Source organism: Camelus dromedarius, chromosome 12 (genome assembly GCF_036321535.1).
Source record: "Camelus dromedarius isolate mCamDro1 chromosome 12, mCamDro1.pat, whole genome shotgun sequence".
Taxonomy (NCBI): domain Eukaryota; kingdom Metazoa; phylum Chordata; class Mammalia; order Artiodactyla; family Camelidae; genus Camelus; species Camelus dromedarius.
The window spans coordinates 31,809,684-31,830,401 of NC_087447.1; the positions used below are offsets into that span (position 1 = coordinate 31,809,684).

The following is a 20,718-nucleotide window of genomic DNA, read 5'->3' on the forward strand; positions in this document are numbered from 1 at the left end:
TTTAAATGAAATTTGTAAAACTCATTTTCTATAAAGTTTACACTGGGGCAAAGACCTGCAGGAAAGAAATGACAATGGAGTTTTTGGAGGACTGCTTACAAGTCAAGAAGACTGAAAACAAGATGCAAGGGAGAGTCTATTCAGAAGAAGAATGAAAAGATATGGAGGGAACATAATATGAAAAGTTTTGAATGGCAGGCTGAGGATTTAAAGGCGACATTTTTGCCCAGAGTCATCCCTGGGATCACTTTTTTTTAAATGCAATAGAATCAGATAACCAAGGGAGAATTGGGAAGAGGTTACTTTTGACTCAGTTGGAGATGTCCAGCTCTTGTCAAATGTTTGATCCGTTTTTGAACATACATTTCCATGGTCTTGAAATGTGATGACAAGAGTTTTAGACAAGCATGTCTGTGATAACTGCCAAATTTAAATTCCTCTAGTGCAAAACACCTTAGAAAAGTGTCATGCACAGAGAAAAGGCTTAAAACCTTCAAAGAATAAAAATGTGCACTGTAATTCTGGAAAGAATGCTACTTCCAGTTTTACCAAATAAAAATCTGCCCAAGCAAAATTATATGCGGATACCAATTATTTAACAAATGTTGTTAGGTGGATTGACTATATAAATAATTAATGGCCTATTTCTTTACTGAAGTGATGACAGGATGCACCACTGTACCCAGCTCCTGCCTGGTACATCACACACTCTCCACAATGGCCTGAATAAATGGCAGCTGTGCACCTATCACCAAACTCAGGAACTTTGATAGAAAATGGATTGATTCAATGGTCTGACCCAATTCTGTATTTCTTACTGTTTGAAGAATGAAGTCAGTGAGCTGAAACAACTGAAAACAAAGAAACAAACCTGAAGCTTTTGAAATACAACTTAGACTGTGGTTTATTTATATAACGGATACACATGTATTGTTTTTTCTGTATCTGACACAATTCTAAATTATACTTATAAATATAAACAACAACCCTCTGAGGAAGGGACTATTATTACTCCCATTATTCCCATCATACAAGTGGGGAAACTGAGGAACAGAGGGTTTGAGAAATTTGTGCAAAGTCACACACAGTTAATGGCAGGTGTCAAACCCACAAATCTGGGCTCCCAAGCTCAACCCCTAACTGCTGCACTAACTCATTTTTCAAAGTTCCTTCTCAGTTCCTTTTTAAAAAGCATGAAGTATTCTTTCACTTACCCAATAACATTTAATTGAATTCAACATTTAATTGGCACCAGGTACCATTCTGAGTGGTAGAGACACAGTGGCATGCTAAAGACTGAAAAATCACTGTTCTCCTAGAACACATGTTCTTGTTTGATGAGACCAGGAATAAATAAGTAATCCTGTGGTATGCACAAATATGGGTGAATCTTGAGGAATCTGCTAAGTGAAATAAGCCAGTCAAAGAAGAACAAATACTACATGATACCACTTAGATGAGGTATATAAAATAGTCAAATACACAGAATCAGAGAGTAGAATGGTGTCTTCCAGAGACTGGGGCAAGGGGAAAATGGGGAGTTACTATTAAACAGATATAAAGTTTCAGAAACGCATGATCTAGAGTTCTGTTTTACAACACTGTGCCTATAGTTAATAATTCTGTATTGTACACTTAAAAATTTAAGGGAGTACATTTCACATTCAGTGATCACACACACACATGAATCATCAAGACAAAGAAAAAAATAAATAAGTCAAGAAATAAATCAGATCATTTCATAGCAGAATGAAAGACATAAAATAGGGTCATGTATTATGGGAGTGGACCCCTTCATATTAGTTGGCCAGGAAAAGTCTCTCTAAAGAGATGATAATTTAGTTGAGACCTAAATAATGAGAAGAAACCAAAAGGTTGAAAAGCCAGGAAGAAAGGTTCCAGGCAGAGCAAACAGCAGGTGCAAAGACCCTTAGGTGGAACAGAACTGGTCTGTTCCAGAAACAAAGAAGAAGGTAAGTGTTCTTGGTATGTGTACTTGGAATGCAGAGAGTGAATAGGTTTTAATAACAATAAAAAAAGGACGAAGACAGAAGCAGGCAATAGACCATGTTAAATTCTGTAAGCAGTGATCAGGGAGTTTGGATCTTATTCTAAGGAGATAGGTAAACTATTAAAAGGGTTTTCAGTAGAGGTGAACTGTTTGAGGAAGTTTGTTATTATTTTTACCTGCTGCTGATGTGTATTAAAGTCAAAAACTCAGAAAAGTTATTAAAGTTAGAGCATGACATTCAACCCTCTCCACTGTTAACATTTAAGATATTATTTTAAAGATTTATTTTGTCAGAAGTATAGCTTAATTGAATGCGGAGGAATAGTCGCTAGAGGCGTATCTGTATAAGTACCCAGTGGTCCTATGGAAATGTGTCTGATTACAGTTCATAGAAATGCCAGTTTTACTTATTGGGTTCACTTCTCCTAGAGAGGCAGTGTGTGTGGTAGGCTGCATGCCCCCACTCTGGATTTGAACCTGGGTCCAAATCCCAACTCCACTACTTAGTAGCTCTGCTTCCTTGAGTAATTTACTTAACCTCTTTAAGACTCAGTTTCTTAATCATCAAAGGAGAGTTAGAATAACACCATTCCAGGATATTCTTATGAAGATTAAAGTAGTACCTGACATTTAAAAAACCTAAATTAAAAGAAAGTGGTTTGCAAATGACAGATGCTGGAGAGGCTGTGGAGAAAAGGGAACCCTCCTACACTGCTGGTGGGAATGCAGCTTGATGCAGCCACTGTGGAAAACAGTATGGAGATTCCTCAAAAGAGTAGGAACACACTTACCATATGACCCAGGAATCCCGCTTCTGGTTCCACAAGGAACCCTACTTCAAAAAGACACTTGCACCCCAATGTTCATAGCAGCACTATTTATAATAGCCAAGACATGGAAACAGCCTAAATGTCCATCAACAGATGACTGGGTAAAGAAGATGTGGTATATTTATACAATGGAATACTATTCAGCCATAAAAATGACAACATAATGCCATTTGCAGCAACATGGATGTCCCTGGAGAATGTCATTCTAAGTGAAGTAAGCCAGAAAGAGAAAGAAAAATACCATATGATATCACTCATATGTGGAATCAAAAAAAAAAAAAAAAAGAACATAAATACAAAACAGAAACAGACACAGATATAGAATACGAACTTGTGGTTGCCAAGGGGGAGGGGGATGGGAAGGGACAGACTAGGATTTGAAATTTGTAGATACTGACAGGCATATGCAGAACAGATAAACAAGATTATACTGTATAGCATAGGGAAATGTATACAAGATCTTGTGGTAGTTCACAGCGAAAAAGAATACGACAATGAACATATGTATGTTCATGTATAACTGAAAAATTGTGCTCTACACTGGACTTTGACACAACATTGTAAAATGACTATAACTCAATAAAAAAGGTAAAAAAAAAAAAGTGATATGAAAACACACCCAGTTATCATAAGAAAGCCAGCACCTATTAAAATCATTTGGGGGAGGTTGGAAGTGGTTTGTTTTTCTCCTTGTGATCTCTAGGATGAAGTTATGACTCTACTGCATGAGTTCACTTTTGGATTATCTTGCCTTCTTAAGAGAAATGACCTTGTTCTTCAATTGTTTTCCTTCACTAGACACCCCCTTAATTCCTAGAACTACTGCTGTAACTATTAATTTGCAAAAACAAATTAATCCTGAAATCATAGAGGTTTAACATAGTAAATGTTCTGTCACGTTCATGCTTAGTACAATGTGGCTGGGTGGCCCACCTCAGTCTCATAGCAATACCATCTGGAACAGACAGCTACAAGACTGGATATATGTATATATACAAATCCTTACTGGCAATGCCCTGAGGACTGTTTTTCTTTTTTAAAAACATGGCTATCTGCTATTCAAAAAATATGAGCCACTCTCCTCAGAGGTAAGATGAGATGCTGTTATATTGGATTTTTTTCCCCCAGTTTTACAATCTATTTAATTGCTTTTGGAATACAATACTCTAGCTTTAATATTTTGCTAAATCAGGTTTCAACTATGTTTGCTATAATTTTCTAGAGAAAATAGGGAACTCACAAGATATAATTCAGAATTTTTTTTCAATTTGAGGTTAACTATACTTTATTCAGGAATGGACATACTCCAAAATCTTCAATTCTACATGTAAAATAAGTATCATATCCATCAGCTAATCTAGTCAAGAATATGTTAAAAGTAACACGACTCCAGATGCATGTAAATGAAGTAATTAAAATGCAAAATAAAAATGAAGCAACTCTGAAATTATGTTAATGTTCACATATTTAAACATTGGTTTCCGAAATCTACATATGTTGTTGCTTCCTCCTCACCTACTCATAATTTTTTCAAATGAAGCTTAAGTAGTATTTTTTCAAATACTTCCAAAAATGTATTACCTAACCAGTGAACATAAAAAAATATATACTAGGAAAGGAACAGACAGCATGGTTTTCTCTTTCAGTAAAAACTTAGTGTCTCTGCACCTGAAAAATGTCTGCGATCGTATTGTTGCAATTTAAGAAAGCAGTAGTTGAAACTGGAATGGTGATTAGAAGGCTAACAAATGATCAGAGGATGAAGCTAATTTTATATAAGAGAGAAAAGGCTGGACTAAATACCTGGGCTCTTTAGTAGAACCAGGTGAAGAGCCAAAGGATTATTAAGGCTGACTGTTAAAGAAATGAATACTATTAACTAATATTTCTATACTACTTTTAAATTTATAGAGCAGTTTCATGACCTTATATCAATCTATTCTCACAATTATAGTAGATAATAGATATTGTTGGTAATATATATAAGAGAAAGAGTAATCTTAGGTCTATGATAAAGGTATTTACTATTTTTAAAAAGAAGGAAGAAAAGAAAGTTAAAAAAGAAACTTTAGGAGAAATAAAACCCCCGAAACAGTCTATGGAAGAAAATCAGGATGCAAATATCAATTAAACTAAAATTTTCTATAATTCAGAATAACTGATAAAATTTAAAAAGACATATTCTTCACTCTTGTAACCTCACCCCTTAAATGACTCAGGCTAGTAACATAAATTAACGTTTCTTTCTATAGGTCCAATTATGACTCGAAGTTCTGCGATGTAAATCATAGGTGTTTAATTACATTAGAGTAAATGCTACTTATTGCTTCTTTTTAATTTTTTAGAATCAACACAGACAAAAGAGAGAAAATGTAATTATTTTTACAAAACAATTTAAATGGTTGTCAAGAGTATAAGAGCAATGTTACAACTGACAGAAACTGGAAATTAGAAGGACAGTAAGTACTGGAAGAAATTGTGAGCAATTGTATGTCATCCTTGATTCTGAAGAAGTTAAATTATTGATTTAGTCAATTTGCTTTGAAATTATCTAAACATTTTAAAGTATTAAATTATCCTTTAGACCTCTGAAATATTCAATTTACATTTCCACTCATTATAACTTATTAAAATGTAAGAGTAACTAGCTTATTTAAGTATTCCGATAAATGGAGAACAGGTATTTAAATTTAAATATCTCTAAGAACCCTATTTTTACATTCTTTTATTTAAAAACCACACATCAAACAGGCAGCATCTATAGAATTTACAAGAGTTGGATGCAGAAGCTGATAAAACAGGTGCAATTCTGGAAAGCAGAGCAGTCTGTTATCTGTTATGCTGAACTAAAATTAAGCAAAACTGGATGACCCTATTGTCGCTGGATAGCAAAAGAGCATGAATTGGTCATTTCAATGATGTATGGTTTTATCTAAGCGTAAGAACTAAGAGTCAGCCATTTTTAAGTGGTAGAGGGAATTTAGAAAATGCTGGAAAATTGCTACCAGAATTAAAAGTGGAACATTAAATAACCCTACTTTAGGGACAAATGTAAAATTAATTAATTTAGCCTTATAAGGAACTGTGCAAAACTGTTAAGCCATCAAATTTCTTTGCAGCATAGACTTGAACTGAATACGCTCATAATTAATTCTATCACTCCTTTATCCTCTTGCTTGCTACATTATCAACAGTAGTATCTACTTATAGCAAGTACATGGAAAATCTGTGAAGAAACAAAGCAATGAACAAAGGAAAAGATACACAGATTTTCTAACTTTCACTCTGTACTTGTCTCATTTGTATAAAATAATGGAGGGTAGGGGACACTGATGTTACCTCTCTCATAGGACTGCTGAGAAGACTGATTTAATTTATCTCACTTTGAGTCTCTCACGTAGTACAAGTGTTGTGTAACTGTCAGTAAGCACTGCACACTTCATCAAGATTTCTTCTTTTACACTTCTGAATCATACCAGCCTCTTGACTGTTATCTCCAGTAGAAGTTCAGAAGTAAGTATCAAGGTACAGACCACAAAGTGTGTTGATCTCAAGGCAAACCCTGGGAGATTATTTTTATTTGCTTTGGCTAGATTTCTAATTCAAGTTTATTACCTCATAATTTAATCTTTCTCCTACTTGTGGAGTATTCCCTACTCCATCACTGTCGTCTTATCAATACTAACACACAGACAAATTTGGTTATCGGAGAGCTTGATTGTATAAGATGTACATAATGATATTTTAAGAGTATTTTATCTTTCTGTTTTTTCCTTCTCTTTCTTACTATGGTTCTTTTAATCATTATGTCTAAAGAATTTTGTGATTCTTTACTTTTCCTTAAAGTAATCGACCTAACATATTTTTCCTGGGGCAGAGACCATTCAAAAGTAATTTAGTTTCTAAAATAATATTATTTCATCTTGTTTCTTATCAAAGACAGTATACAGTCAAGATTGATGGATCAAGTTGCACAATATTTCTCATGGAGATTTCTCCCACTCTGGATTCATAGTTTCTGTTGTCTGTTCATTTTTGTTAGCAATTTAAAAAATGCCATGTTCTACACTGTTGCTTGCAGTTTCAAAATGTTACTAGTTAAGTTACAGTGAACTGATACACTGGTTATCCTGAATTAGGGAAGTTCTAGATGCACTCATGCAGTCTTTCATGTTTTTGTAGTATCAAAAGCAACTGGATTTTCACATTTTTCCAATCTCATTCATTAACTCATTCATTTTTAAAGATCCAATCCAAGTAAAATCTCCATTTCTCAAGTGAAAATCAGTAGGTTGTTTCAAAATAACTATATGTTACTGACATTTATTTTCTGAGTGAGAACACATTTTAAAAAGTGAATCAAAGCTTTTCAACCCTTCCATATAACTCAGATACCTTAAGCTAGTCCCAAAGGAAGAGCATTGACTGAAAGCTCAGTTGCTAATGAAGTTCAGAAGTCTTGTCTTTTTTGGAGAGATGTAATCTTATTTCATTACTTATTTTAAAATAACCACAAATAATTGATTCTGTCTTTATCAAGTGCTTTTAAATTATTTATTTCTTCATTGGAAATGTAACCTCATTCCATCTGTATTAATTTTGCAATTTAAAGCAAACAACTTAGTTTGACTGTAAATAGGGATTAACTGATTTACAGAACTTGAATTATACTAACCTCTAATGGAGATAAGGCTATTCTTCCAGCAATGCCTATATCTCTCTCCATAAAGGCTTTAGTTTCACAAAAAAATAATCAAAATCGCTAAATATTTTATACAAAAATTATAATCGTAAGAGATGAAGGAGAATGCACAGATAGGTAGTGATGAAATGTCCACACTTATAATATATCATAGGGTTTTATTTTAGAAAGAAAAAAATAAACAGGAAAAGACATTAAATTTATAGCTGCCACTCATTTTGGAATAGAATCTTGTCAATATCTAGGTAAGCACAAATAGATCAAGGACGTAATCCATGGAGGAAAGGCCTATCTGAAAACATAAGAATACATATTTAAGTCCCTAATATCAGGTAATTAGATGAGTGAAGGTAAGGTGACTAAGAATGAGAGCAAATTATGTAACCTACTGTTTAACCCACAAAACCTACTAGAGTAGTAACAAAAGAAGACACCCATACAAATGTTTATTGCCTTTTCATAAACACATATTGTGAAATGTCACCTGGGCTCATGCATTCAATGATTTGAAGCCTCAGAAAAGCCATAACCAACAACAGAAGAAATGATCTGGCAAAATGTGGCATGTGCATTTCAGAGTCTGCACCCATATTAATGATAGATTGTGGATATTGATTTAATTTCAGCTCTGCATTAAAAATAAGCTTGTGGACATGTAGTTATTGAGTCAGAAGGACAGCCAGGGATGAAAGTCTTTCATATTAATTTTAAGTATTTCCACCAACAGTTACTAAAGGGACCATCATATCTATAGATGAACAGTGTCATTAGACAGTCTTAGTGATCCTCAAGGTTCAATTGGCAATGTAGTAATGCAGAACACTGACTTTCACCCCACCCTGCAAGATTAGTATTCAGAGTTGAGAGCAGCACCAGCCCCTCTACTAGTATGAGAAGGAAAAAGGGTTCAAGCCCTGTGGTTGGCCAGGATTCATCCCCTTGGGCATTAATCTATGGTCACTTACCACAGGGCACTGCAGAAGACCAATGCCTTTTCTGGGAGACCAGATTTCAAGGAATCAGACTTTTGAAAAATTAAAATTTACCTCTCAACTTACGAATTCTCTAGCAACAATCATGGCAAAGTCTTTACCTATTCTTAATATTCTGAACCTTTGCTACAGAGTTGACAATAAGAGTTTTTTTTTTTAACATTTTTTATTGATTTATAATCATTTTACAATGTTGTGTCAAATTCCAGTGTTCAGCACAATTTTTCAGTTATTCATGGACATATACACACTCATTGTCACATTTTTTTCTCTGTGAGTTATCATAACATTTTGTGTATATTTCCCTGTGCTATACAGTGTAGTCTATTCTACAATTTTGAAATCCCAGTCTATCCCTTCCCACCCTCCACCCCCCTGGTAACCACAAGTCTGTATTCTCTGTCTGTGAGTCTATTTCTGTCCTTTATTTATGCTTTGTTTTTGTTTGTTTGTTTGTTTTTGTTTTTGTTTTTTAGATTCCACATATGAGTGATCTCATATGGTATTTTTCTTTCTCTTTCTGGCTTACTTCACTTAGAATGACATTCTCCAGGAGCATCCATGTTGCTGCAAATGGCATTATGTTGTCGGTTTTTATGGCTGAGTAGTATTCCATTGTATAAATATACCACTTCTTCTTTATCCAGTCACCTGTTGATGGACATTTAGGCTGTTTCCATGTTTTGGCTATTGTAAATAGTGCTTCTATGAACATTGGGGTGCAGGTGTCATCCTGAAGTAGATTTCCTTCTGGATACAAGCCCAGGAGTGGGATTCCTGGGTCATATGGTAAGTCTATTCCTAGTCTTTTGAGGAATCTCCACACTGTTTTCCATAGTGGCTGCACCAAACTGCATTCCCACCAGCAGTGTAGGAGGGTTCCCCTTTCTCCACAGCCTCTCCAGCATTTGTCATTTGTGGATTTTTGAATGACGGCCATTCTGACTGGTGTGAGGTGATACCTCATTGTGGTTTTGATTTGCATTTCTCTGATAATTAGTGATATGGAGCATTTTTTCATGTGCTTTTTGATCATTTGTATGTCTTCCTTGGAGAATTGCTTGTTTAGGTCTTCTGCCCATTTTTGGATTGGGTTGTTTATTTTTTTCTTATTGAGTCATATGAGCTGCTTATATATTCTGGAGATCAAGCCTTTGTCGGTTTCACTTGCAAAAATTTTCTCCCATTCCGTAGGTTTTCTTCTTGTTTTACTTCTGGTTTCCTTTGCTGTGCAGAAGCTTGTAAGTTTCATTAGGTCCCATTTGTTTATTCTTGCTTTTATTTCTTCTAGGAGAAAATTTTTGAAATGTATGTCAGATAATGTTTTGCCTATGTTTTCCTCTAGGAGGTTTATTGTATCTTGTCTTATGTTTAAGTCTTTAATCCATTTTGAGTTGATTTTTGTATATGGTGTAAGGGAGTGTTCTAGCTTCATTGTTTTACATGCTGCTGTCCAGTTTTCCCAACACCATTTGCTGAAGAGACTGTCTTTATTCCAATGTATATTCTTGCCTCCTTTGTCAAAGATGAGTTGACCAAAAGTTTGTGGGTTCATTTCTGGGCTCTCTATTCTGTTCCATTGGTCTATATGTCTGTTTTGGTACCAATACCATGCTGTCTTGATGACTGTAGCTCTATAGTATTGTCTGAAGTCTGGGAGAGTTATTCCTTCAGCCTCTTTCTTTCTCTTCAGTAATGCTTTGGCAATTCTAGGTCTTTCATGGTTCCATATAAATTTTATTATGATTTGTTCTGGTTCTGTGAAATATGTCCTGGGTAATTGGATAGGGATTGCATTAAATCTGTAGATTGCCTTGGGCAGTGTGACCATTTTAACAATATTGATTCTTCCAATCCAAGAGCATGGAATATCTTTCCATTTTTTAAAGTCTTCTTTAATTTCCTTCATCAATGGTTTATAGTTTTCTGTGTACAATTCTTTCACCTCCTTGGTTAGATTTATTCCCAGATATTTTATTACTTTGGGTGCTATTTTAAAGGGGATTGTTTCTTTACTTTCTTCTTCTGTTGATTTATCGTTAGTGTAAAGAAATGCAACTGATTTTTGAACGTTAATCTTGTAACCTGCTACCTTGCTGAATTCTTCAATCAGCTCTAGTAGCTTTTGTGGGGACCTTTTAGGGTTTTCTATATATAGTAACATGTCATCAGCATATAATGACACTTTTACCTCTTCTTTTCCAATTTGGATCCCTTTTATTTCTTTCTCTTGCCTGACTGCTGTGGCTAGGACTTCCAGGACTATGTTGAATAGGAGTGGTGATAGTGGGCATCCTTGTCTTGTCCCAGATTTTAGTGGGAAGCTTTTGAGTTTTTCACCGTTGAGTACTATTCTGGCTGTAGGTTTGTCATATATAGCTTTTATTATGTTGAGATATGTTCCCTCTATACCCACTTTGGCGAGAGTTTTTATCATAAATGGGTGTTGAATTTTATCAAATGCTTTTTCTGCATCGATTGAGATGATCATGTGGTTTTTGTTCTTTCTCTTGTTGAAGTGATGTATTACACTGATTGATTTGCATATGTTGAACCAGCCTTGTGTCCCTGGGATGAACCCCACTTGGTCATGATGTATAATCTTTTTTATGTGTTGTTGGATTCTATTTGCTAAAATTTTGGTGAGGATTTTGGCGTCTATGTTCATCAGTGATATTGGCCTATAATTCTCTTTTTTTGTAGTGTCTTTGCCTGGTTTTGGTATCAGGGTGATGGTGGCTTCATAGAATGGACAATAAGAGTTTTAATCAGTATAAAACAATATTTGACAATTTCAATGAAGTGGTTGATAGATGAATGTGACAGATATATCCCTAATGGTGCCAAATTACAATCTATGTGTTGGACAACAAGGCGAGTGTTTCCACATTTGCTCCATTATCCTTGCAGCAGACCTTCCTTATAACTAATGCTGCAATCACACTGGGGACCAGAATCAGATGTTCCATATCCCCCTTTTCCTCACTTTCAAAATAGGGGTAATGAGACCTACCTTTTGGGTTTGCTGTGAGGATCACATAATGTGTGAAATGCCTGTAAATTTCCCAACCCAGTGCCTGACAGTGCCTGAAAAGACTTTGAGAAAGTGTTACTGTCTTCTTTAAATGTTTTCTCTCCAAAGCATACAATATAAAGAATTAGCCCTTTTTTTCTGAACACAGGAGTACAAACACTCCAGAAATTCCATTAAACCACTGAGAATTTCCAGTTCAGACTTACCAAGAATGTCTTCATTTTCTAATTAAACTGACACAAATAATAGTGTATGTATGATGTTTCCATAAAACCAATGTACTGGAAGTACACTTAAAATATTTTATCTGAAACCAATTATAAGCATTAAAATAAAAACATTTAAGACAAAAATTTATACTTGTTACTTATAACTTTCCATATGAAGTTTTCTAAATTTAAGGTTTTAAAGAGCACAGAGTCTTTGTTCTCTAAGTATATCTTACGGGGAGAATAAATCATAGTACATCAAAGTTGTCACTGTTTTTTATGGTTAGAAGCAGTGCTAGAGATAAAATGTTCATGATCTCTAGCCTCTGTTGTTGACATTTTCAAAAACCACTTTTTTTCATCTTTTTTCTTCTTTACCATAAATAAGCCCAGGTCCCTAGAAACTTAAGTTTTCTACCATTTGATGTACTTTGAACCTGTGGCTTGTTTGTGCCACTGATAAGTTCAAAGGGCATGTCATTAAACAAAAGACTCAAGAAAGATATGATTTTGAATTTACCCTATCATTTGATCTACTCATGTTAATACTCTCAGTGGAGATGTCGAGACTGATTACTCTGTTTCTTCTGATCCCCAGATAATCTCTGCAAATACATGTGAAACAAATACACCTTCAATAAATAGTTAAAAAGTCACAAACTTTCTTCCTCTGATAAAACTTCTCTCCTTTAAGGTAAAGAAACAGGGCACATTAGAGTGAGAGTTTATGCATTTGTTCCCGGGGCATCAGTTGCTCTCTCATAATTGTGCCAGGAAGATGCTCTTTTTTCCCTCCTATGACAAAGGAAGGCTTCCTTTGGGGAAAACATAGCTCTCCAACTGTGATGAAATCAATAACGTCTTTAATGTGAATGATGACAGAAAAAAAAATTTAGTCCAGAAGAAGGGAGCCAAATCAGTCACAAAACTGAAGTTGTTCTCTTAGGGCAGCACAAACCTAAAACCGAAGCAGGGTAGAGTGAACACTGGAGTGAAGGGGCAGTATTTAGGAGAGAGAGGTTCCGCTTCTTTGTTTCTGAGTATCATCTGCTCATTTTACAACTTCTTCACATGATCTCTGAGACTTGCAAAAGTTCCTAGACAATCGTGTGACTGCAAGTTCTCACTACCAAGCATAGCCTTCTATTCCCTAGTTATTCTGGCCCCAACCTATCTTCCTGCCAGAGGCCCAAGCAGTCAACTACACCCTTAGTGTTAGTGCTAAATAGCATGAATTACCATTTCCTGGATTGTTAACACCAATGCCTTTGTTTACTATTCAAACATCCTTCCAAAGGCAAGAATCTTTCTACTCTCTGATCTATGCGCATTCAAAGCCCTTCTGAAATACTTCCTGGGCATGAACCTGATTCAGATAGCTAAAACTAAAATTAACTTCAATATAAAAATGCAAATATGTGAATATACTTTTTATTTTTCTTATTGCAAAAACAACATATCTTAAATTTAGAAATTAAGGAAATAAAAAAAATTCTTTAGGATAACAGTAGAATAGGCCACTTAGAAAACATTATAATTAATTACTTCTACAGATATTTACTAAGCTCTTAGTATGTATCAAAGACTATGCCAGGTGCTTTCTAGGAATGATCTTATTAAATTTTCATGATCAGTGAACTCGACAGAATAGTGAAAATCAGGCAGGCAGAACAGAAAAAAGAATTTTAAAAATGAGGACAGTTTAAGATACCTCTGGGACAACATCAAGCATACTAACATTCACATTATCAGGGTCCCAGAAAGAGAAGAAAGAGAGAAAAGTATAGAGAAAAAATTTTGAGATAATAGTTGAAAATTTCCCAACCAGGGAAAGGAAACAGATATCCACGTCCAGAATCAGAGAGAGTCCCAAACAGATCAACCCAAAGAGGACAACACTGAGAGACATTGTAATTAAAATGGCAGAAGTTAAAGATAAAGAGAAAATATTCAAAGCAGTAAGGGAGAAGCTACAAGTAACAAGCAAGGGAACTCCGGTAAGACTATCAACTGACTCGTCAGCAGAAACTCTGCAGGACAGAAGGGAGTGGCCAAATATATTTAAAGGGATGAAAGGGAAAAAATCTACAACCAAGAATATTTTACTTAGCAAGGCTTTTGTTCAGATTTAAAGGAGACATCAAAAGTTTTACAGACAAGCAAAAGCTAAAAGAGTTCAGCATCAGAAAACCAGGTTTACAAGAAATGTTAAAGCAACTTCTCTAAGTGAAACAGAAAGGCTGAAACTAGAAACATGGTGGAGGGAATAGCTCAGTTAGAGAGTCCAGGCCTAGCATGCATGAAGTCCTGGCTTCAATTCCCAGTATCTCTGTTAAAATAAATAACTATGCCTAAATTACCACCCCCCCATAAAAAAATTGAAAAACTAGAAATTACAAAAGGAAAAGTCTCATTGGTAAAGGCAAATAGACAATAAAAGCAGAAGACCACTTATAAAGCTAGTAGAAAGGTTAAAAGACAAAACTGAACTGCCATTAAAAAGAGAGGAATCATCATATGTAGTTGGCTACCGGCTCTATCAGACAATGTGAAAAAAAAAGTTATAATTAAAAAGAAAAACCTTTGAAATGGGTTACAAATCATTATGTTTTTTTTCATGTAGGAAAACCTGAAGGAAAAAAAGCTAAGTGTTTATGCATATTGGTAAATAATGGAACTGGAATTTAAACTGAGTGTTTGGGTTACATTACATCCCCTCTAAGCTAAAGCCTTAACCCAGCATCTCAGAATGGGACTTTATTTTGAAATGGGTTCACTGAAGATGTAATTAGTTAAGATGACGTTATACTGGAGCAGAGTGGGCCCCAATTCAATATGACTGTTAACCTTATACAAAGAGGAGATTGGGACACAAAAACCAAACAAACACACATGTAGAAACGATGACGTGAAGAGGCACAGAATGCCATGTCAACATGAAGGCAGACACTAGGTTAATAAGGTGCCTAAGTGCCAAGGGATGCCAAAGATTTCTAGCAAACCACCAGAAGCCAGGAGGGACACATGGAACAGATTTCCCCTGTGGGCTTTAGAGGGAACAAATCCTGCCAACAGGATTGATCTTGAACTTCTAGCCTCCAAAACTGTGAGAAAATACATTTCTGTTTTTTAAGCCTCCCAGTCTGTGATACTTTGTTAAACAAACTTAGTAAGCTGTCACATCCAGGTCTCCAAAGTTTGTGGTTTCCACGTATCTAATTATTTGCCATCAAATCACTTCTCTATTTAAACTTCCTTTGTACCACAGATAAACACTTTCATGGAAGAGAATTCAACAGTGTGATTGTGTCCTGAACATACCTAGTTTCACAGAAAATGAGTCAATAAATACTGATTACTGAAAAAATTCTAGAGGAGAGAAATTTGTAGCAAGATACATTAAAAATACTCATCCTTAATACCATGGAAGGAATCGCTCTCATTTTCTGTACCCAGGATCATTACTGTCCTTTTAGGGTCACCCCTTGTATAAAGGGTCTAGAAGCCCTGGAGCTACATTTTCCAGAATTCCTTGTTGTAGAATTCCAGGTTAGAATTCACCAGTAATGGGCACTCTCACAAGATCTGCAAAGCTGAAAAGAAAAGCAGGCGTTTTCCTGCTGTGGAAATGGCAGACAGCCATAGATTTTTATCAGACCTGGCATTTGCCTCAGCTTCTGGGTCCTCCCCATGAATCTCACCTCTTTCAGATCTGCAGGTCACTCTGGAGCACACTTTGACCATCTGTTTGGCAATAACCAATATCCAGATCCTATTACTGAGACTAACAGCTACTGGTGCTCATTTCAGACCACTCCGCCAAACTTCTAACAGTGTTCCTGCATTAAATCTCTTCTTAATTGAACATTCTAGAGTTTTCTTGACTGAACCTCAACTGTTAAAGGAGGCAAAAGGATGCAGACTTAAAAAAAAATTTTTTTTTCTGGTGAGCTTCCACTTCGAGAATCTCACCACTGTGTACTCAAAAATAGGGAGCAATTTCAAGAGACAGAAATACCTCTTGAAGAAATACCTTTTCTTACACTCAGTGGGCATCTTCACTGAGAAAGATCCCACTTTGGCATACACAGGTAAGTCTCAACCTCATTTCCTACTTGACAGATTAAAAAAAAAAAAAATTAACTCCAACCATGATGACTTCATGGCAGCTCCCGAACCCAGACTCTGCATCAGCTCCTTATATACAATGCTTGCCTCTTCCTTCCTAGTGTGGCAGACTTTGCTTGAACTCACATTACCTCTCTAAAGGCTGCTTTACAAATTTATACATTTGTGTTTTTTACATTCTCATCCTTTTTCTCTGCCCAATCTCAAATTCCTTGTTGTCAATTAATTCTAGACACTTTCCCAGTCAATATGATAAAGCATGTGTTCAAAGGGGAGGGTAAAGATCCATTAAGTACCCAGCTGAAAGCTTCAACTTAGTTACTACCATATTAAAGTAACTAAGCACTTAAATGATTTTTGAGCCTGCCTTTGAGAAAGACATCTGCAGTAAAATCAATATGTGAATAAAAGAAAAGGGACCCATTTCATACCCAGTGTTCAAATAGGACAGCTTTGTTTACTAGAGTGTGACCTCTGCAGACCTCTGAAATGAGTCATTTCTCCTTTCTGGGTATTCTAAAATAAAAATAGACCTTCCTAACAGATAATACACAGGTTTCCGGCACTATTTTATAAGCACGGTATTTAGCATAACAATTGTTGGTAGGCAGTGGTGTTATTTACCTACAGTTAGAAAGATTACTGTGGCTCACTTATAACCTCAAAGAAACTTTTAGAGTATAATATACTTTATTTCATGACTTATAAAAATCTCATTCATTAGATGATTTTCTCTCTATTAACTCATTTAAATTCTGACTTAATAACATGGAACTTTGATCTCTTCTCCATTTACCTTCTTGAAAAAGGACTGGAATTGAAAAAAATGAAATATAATCACCTCTACAACTTCAAAGATAGAGTAATTTTGCTTTGAAGGAGTTTGACAATTTTTTTTTCTGGACTCAAATAACTTCTGACAGTTAATGAAACTAATTTAAGGGTGAAGAGATGAGGGAAGTGACAGAAAATTTGGAATATTTGCGGTATAGAGGTGAACACCTAAGAGGCATAAGGAAATGGCAACTTAAAAAAAAAATTCCTTTAAGTCTTCTTTAAAAAAGTGTTTTGCTCTAAGCAGAGGGGAAAAATAAAGACCAATGCATAATCTACCTGAAGTCTCTTTACAGATCACAGTACCGAGGTATCTAGATTCATTTATTTGTATAAGACCAGCATAAGAAATACCATCACGGGTGTAAGGAGATCAGTGAATTTCTCTGGTTTAAAATTTTATTTATTTACCAAGTACATTATCTTCTTCAAATATCTTTGTTCATCAGGTTATATACACTTTTTAAATGACAGAAAAAGTACACTAAGCCTAGTCACATACTTTTGACCTGTCAACTTTGAGAAGGCATTTAAACTGAACCAAGACTTCTTCCCTTAGCCTACTCTTCTGTCTTATCCATGAAGACTGAGGTTTCAAAATATTAGAGCAGGGATCTGGATTAAGTCCAGGAAGTATAACTTGTAGTTATTTTCAATAAATACAAACAAAGTAGTATTGTGAGATGGAATTTTGTTTAAAGAAATAAAGAACTCTTCTATTCATGGAAATAAAAATTAAAATGATTTTTCTGAAAATAAGTATCGATGTAGCAAATGCAATCCTTTGCTTCCAGATAACTTAGTATTTTGCTCTTATCTGTTGTACCAGATAACCTCCCAAAGAGAAAACTGCTTGTCTAACGATAACTTTGAAATTTAGTTAAATAAGACCTAAATCATAGGAAAGATAAGATAAAAAGAAATCATTTGACCTATAAAAATTACCGATTAATTACAACTCAAAATTAAATATTCCTTTTCAAATTCAAAACCTTTAAAAAATATTATTATCCAATTCCTTCCTGAGTTAATACTTTTGTACTTGAACACAGAGATTTGCTGACCATCCTGTAATACATACTTGAGCCATAATACATTTTCATGATAATACGTAATGTTAGTTTTTGCATTATTATTTCTAATAATGAAACAGGATTAAATAATTATTAATCACAAGAAATATTTAGTCAGAGAAGCCTGGTTTCAAAGCCTAATTTCTCCATACTTAACTGTATGTTGTTGGAAAAGTTATTTAACTTCTCTGAGACTTAGTTTCTTTGCCATGTAAAATGAAATAATTAAACATATCTGAGAGGTAAGTTTTTTAAAAAATGAGATAAATGAAAAGGTCTCAGCTTGGGGGATTGGCACATATAAGTGTTCAATAAACAAAGCTTGAAATAAATTGCAGGAGCACCTATTGCACAGTTGGGTCTATATTCTCCTTAAACTTATTTAAAGTAATGTTTCAAATAAGTTTACTTTGTGTAACATGTTAGATTTAGCACCTAAGTGTTCTAACTCTGTAAACTTGATTCCTAAGTGATTACTCAGAATTCCTTAATTAAATGTATCTTCCTTTCTTCCTCCCTTTCTCCTCTTATTTCCTGTTTTCCTTCCTTCCTTCACTTTCTTCTTTTTTTTTTTTAAGTTGTGAGTCACAAGAGCCATCCTAGCCAGTAGTGGCAAATGATGCAAACGGCCTTGCCCGGACACTATAATGACGAATGGGTTGGCAGGCTGAGCTAGAACAGTGATTCCCAATCTTGCCACAAGATAGGTTTACCTAGCGAACTTTAAGAAATTAACATAACTTGGCGCAAGTTACATTTAATAAATTTAAATGTATAAGGAGTGTGACTCAGAAATACGGAGGGTTAAAAATTTCCCCATGTGATTCTGATCTATTTGGTCTATAAATAACATTTGAGGACAACTGTTCTAGAGAGGGTTGTTTTTTTTTTTAATTTAGAAAATGCTGTATTACTAAAATTAATGCAGAAAATCAGTTTCTTTGTTCACACCTGACTTCTTACTGACCAATGAGGCAATCTGGATTCTAGCCCTCAGCCAAAACAAAAAGTCAGACTGCAATTACATTTTCATTCATACGGTCAATAAAAATTTATTTAGTATCTAACTAATATGTCCCAGGCACTTTTTCTTCAACTCCCTGACCCTAAATTAATTGCTCTTCAAATTCTTTCTCACACTCCAAGAATCTCCAAAGTCCTTGTGCACTCAGCCCATGAAAAACAGAATACTTCAAATGATTCCTTCAACTGAAAAATTCTATTTGCAATGATATAACGAATGTAAGCAAGGAGGATAACCTACTCACAGGCTGGAGCCCTGCTCCTCTGGGGACATCTACTGCCCCGATTACCACACACTATCTCTCCTTTGTGGACCACACAGCAGAAGGCAATGCAGAGACAGTAGCCACTCTCATCCCTGGCTCAGTACTGCATCTAACTCACCTTAACGTATTTGAAAATTATTTCTAGATGATTTCACTTAAGGATGTTCAAGCGGAAACTTCAGAAGCATACCGAGCACTCAGAAATGCTAAGTGAAGTGGAGAACATTTGCCAAAAGCAGTGTAGCTTCTGAGAGGGAAAAATTTTAGTCTCAGGGATGAAGTTAAATGTAACATATTAGATAACTCAGTAAATAGAATAAATACCTTATTATTCAGTCATCTGTGCCTCAGCTGGCTTCATATAAATCATTAACAAATGAACTGACTCCTCTTACAAAGAACTAGTCTCACATGGGTGGTATTTATGCTGCTGTATCTGTCTAAGGGTTCCATCTATTATTTACTGAACTAGCAAACAACTTGAAAAACAGGAGAATCAACTCAAAATATTTTGTTACAGAGCTGCTTGCCTTAATAATTTCAGAAAGAAGCTCTGTGCGTCCCCAAAACTCTTTTCAAAACATCTGTAATAAGAACCTGTCACCAATAGTAAATATTCTTTAACCCACATGATAATATTCAAATAATTGGTAGTAGGTATTTGGAGTACAGTGTTGTGAAGAACTGTGATGTCATGTCCGGACTTTTCAGAAATGAGTCCCCAGAAGGGATGGTGATGTCTGCTGTGGTCCAGGGACAGAGCTGTTCTTGGGTCAGCCCTGCTGAGGAGTCAACATTACTGCATTATATTATAATGATCTATTCATGTGCCTGTCACCCTCATGGATAGATACTACTTCAGGAGAGGGATTATACTTTATCTTTGTACCATTAATGCAGCAGAGTTCCATAACAGCCATTTGATGAATGACTGAAAGGCAAGAAATCAGGTGGTGGTGTGGGTAAATTGCTGTTCTTTCCAAACGTAAAATCAAGTATCTCTATATGTGATGACTCAGCTTACCACTCACACCCTCTCCACTATTTCACACAATCTAGCCTTCTGCCTCAAAGGAACCAGGAGATATTTTGACTTTTCACTCAACCCAATTTCTTTTCAAAATGACCTTCTGTGATTCCTTATTATACCTATATTTATATAGGTTATAATCTATATATTACTTGTTATATCCATCCTTTGACTCCTCATGCTTACTATTATCCTATAAATATTTTTATTGCTTTTTTAAAAATTTCAACAACCTTTTCCAAGGTCAAGGTGTCAATAATTTAAAGATTGAACATACAGATACATGCACATACATATTTTAAAAAGCAAATTATCAAGATACCTTAGTTTAAAAATAACTTATTTATTTCCAATATATGTACTTTTCACATAGTTTTAGAATTCAAGTAATTTACAGCTGATTGCCCTTCTAGTAAACAATTCCAAAAGCAGTTAAAATTGAGTATAATGAAGATGAATAATTCTTTGGAGGTTTGTTAAAGTCACACTTATCACCATGGGTGTGAGTACTTACAGCTTGGTATTCTTCAATGAGATTGAAATAATTAGCTAATAACACAGAGGGCACCTGGTCCCTGGACAATCA

At 35.1% G+C, this 20,718-nt stretch overlaps 1 long non-coding RNA gene across 1 annotated transcript in view; it reads right to left on the bottom strand.

Moving 5' to 3' along the window:
• LOC135322585 (uncharacterized) overlaps positions 1–20,718 on the bottom strand; it is a 315,967-nt gene that overhangs the window by 269,451 nt on the left and 25,798 nt on the right. The window lies entirely within an intron of this gene.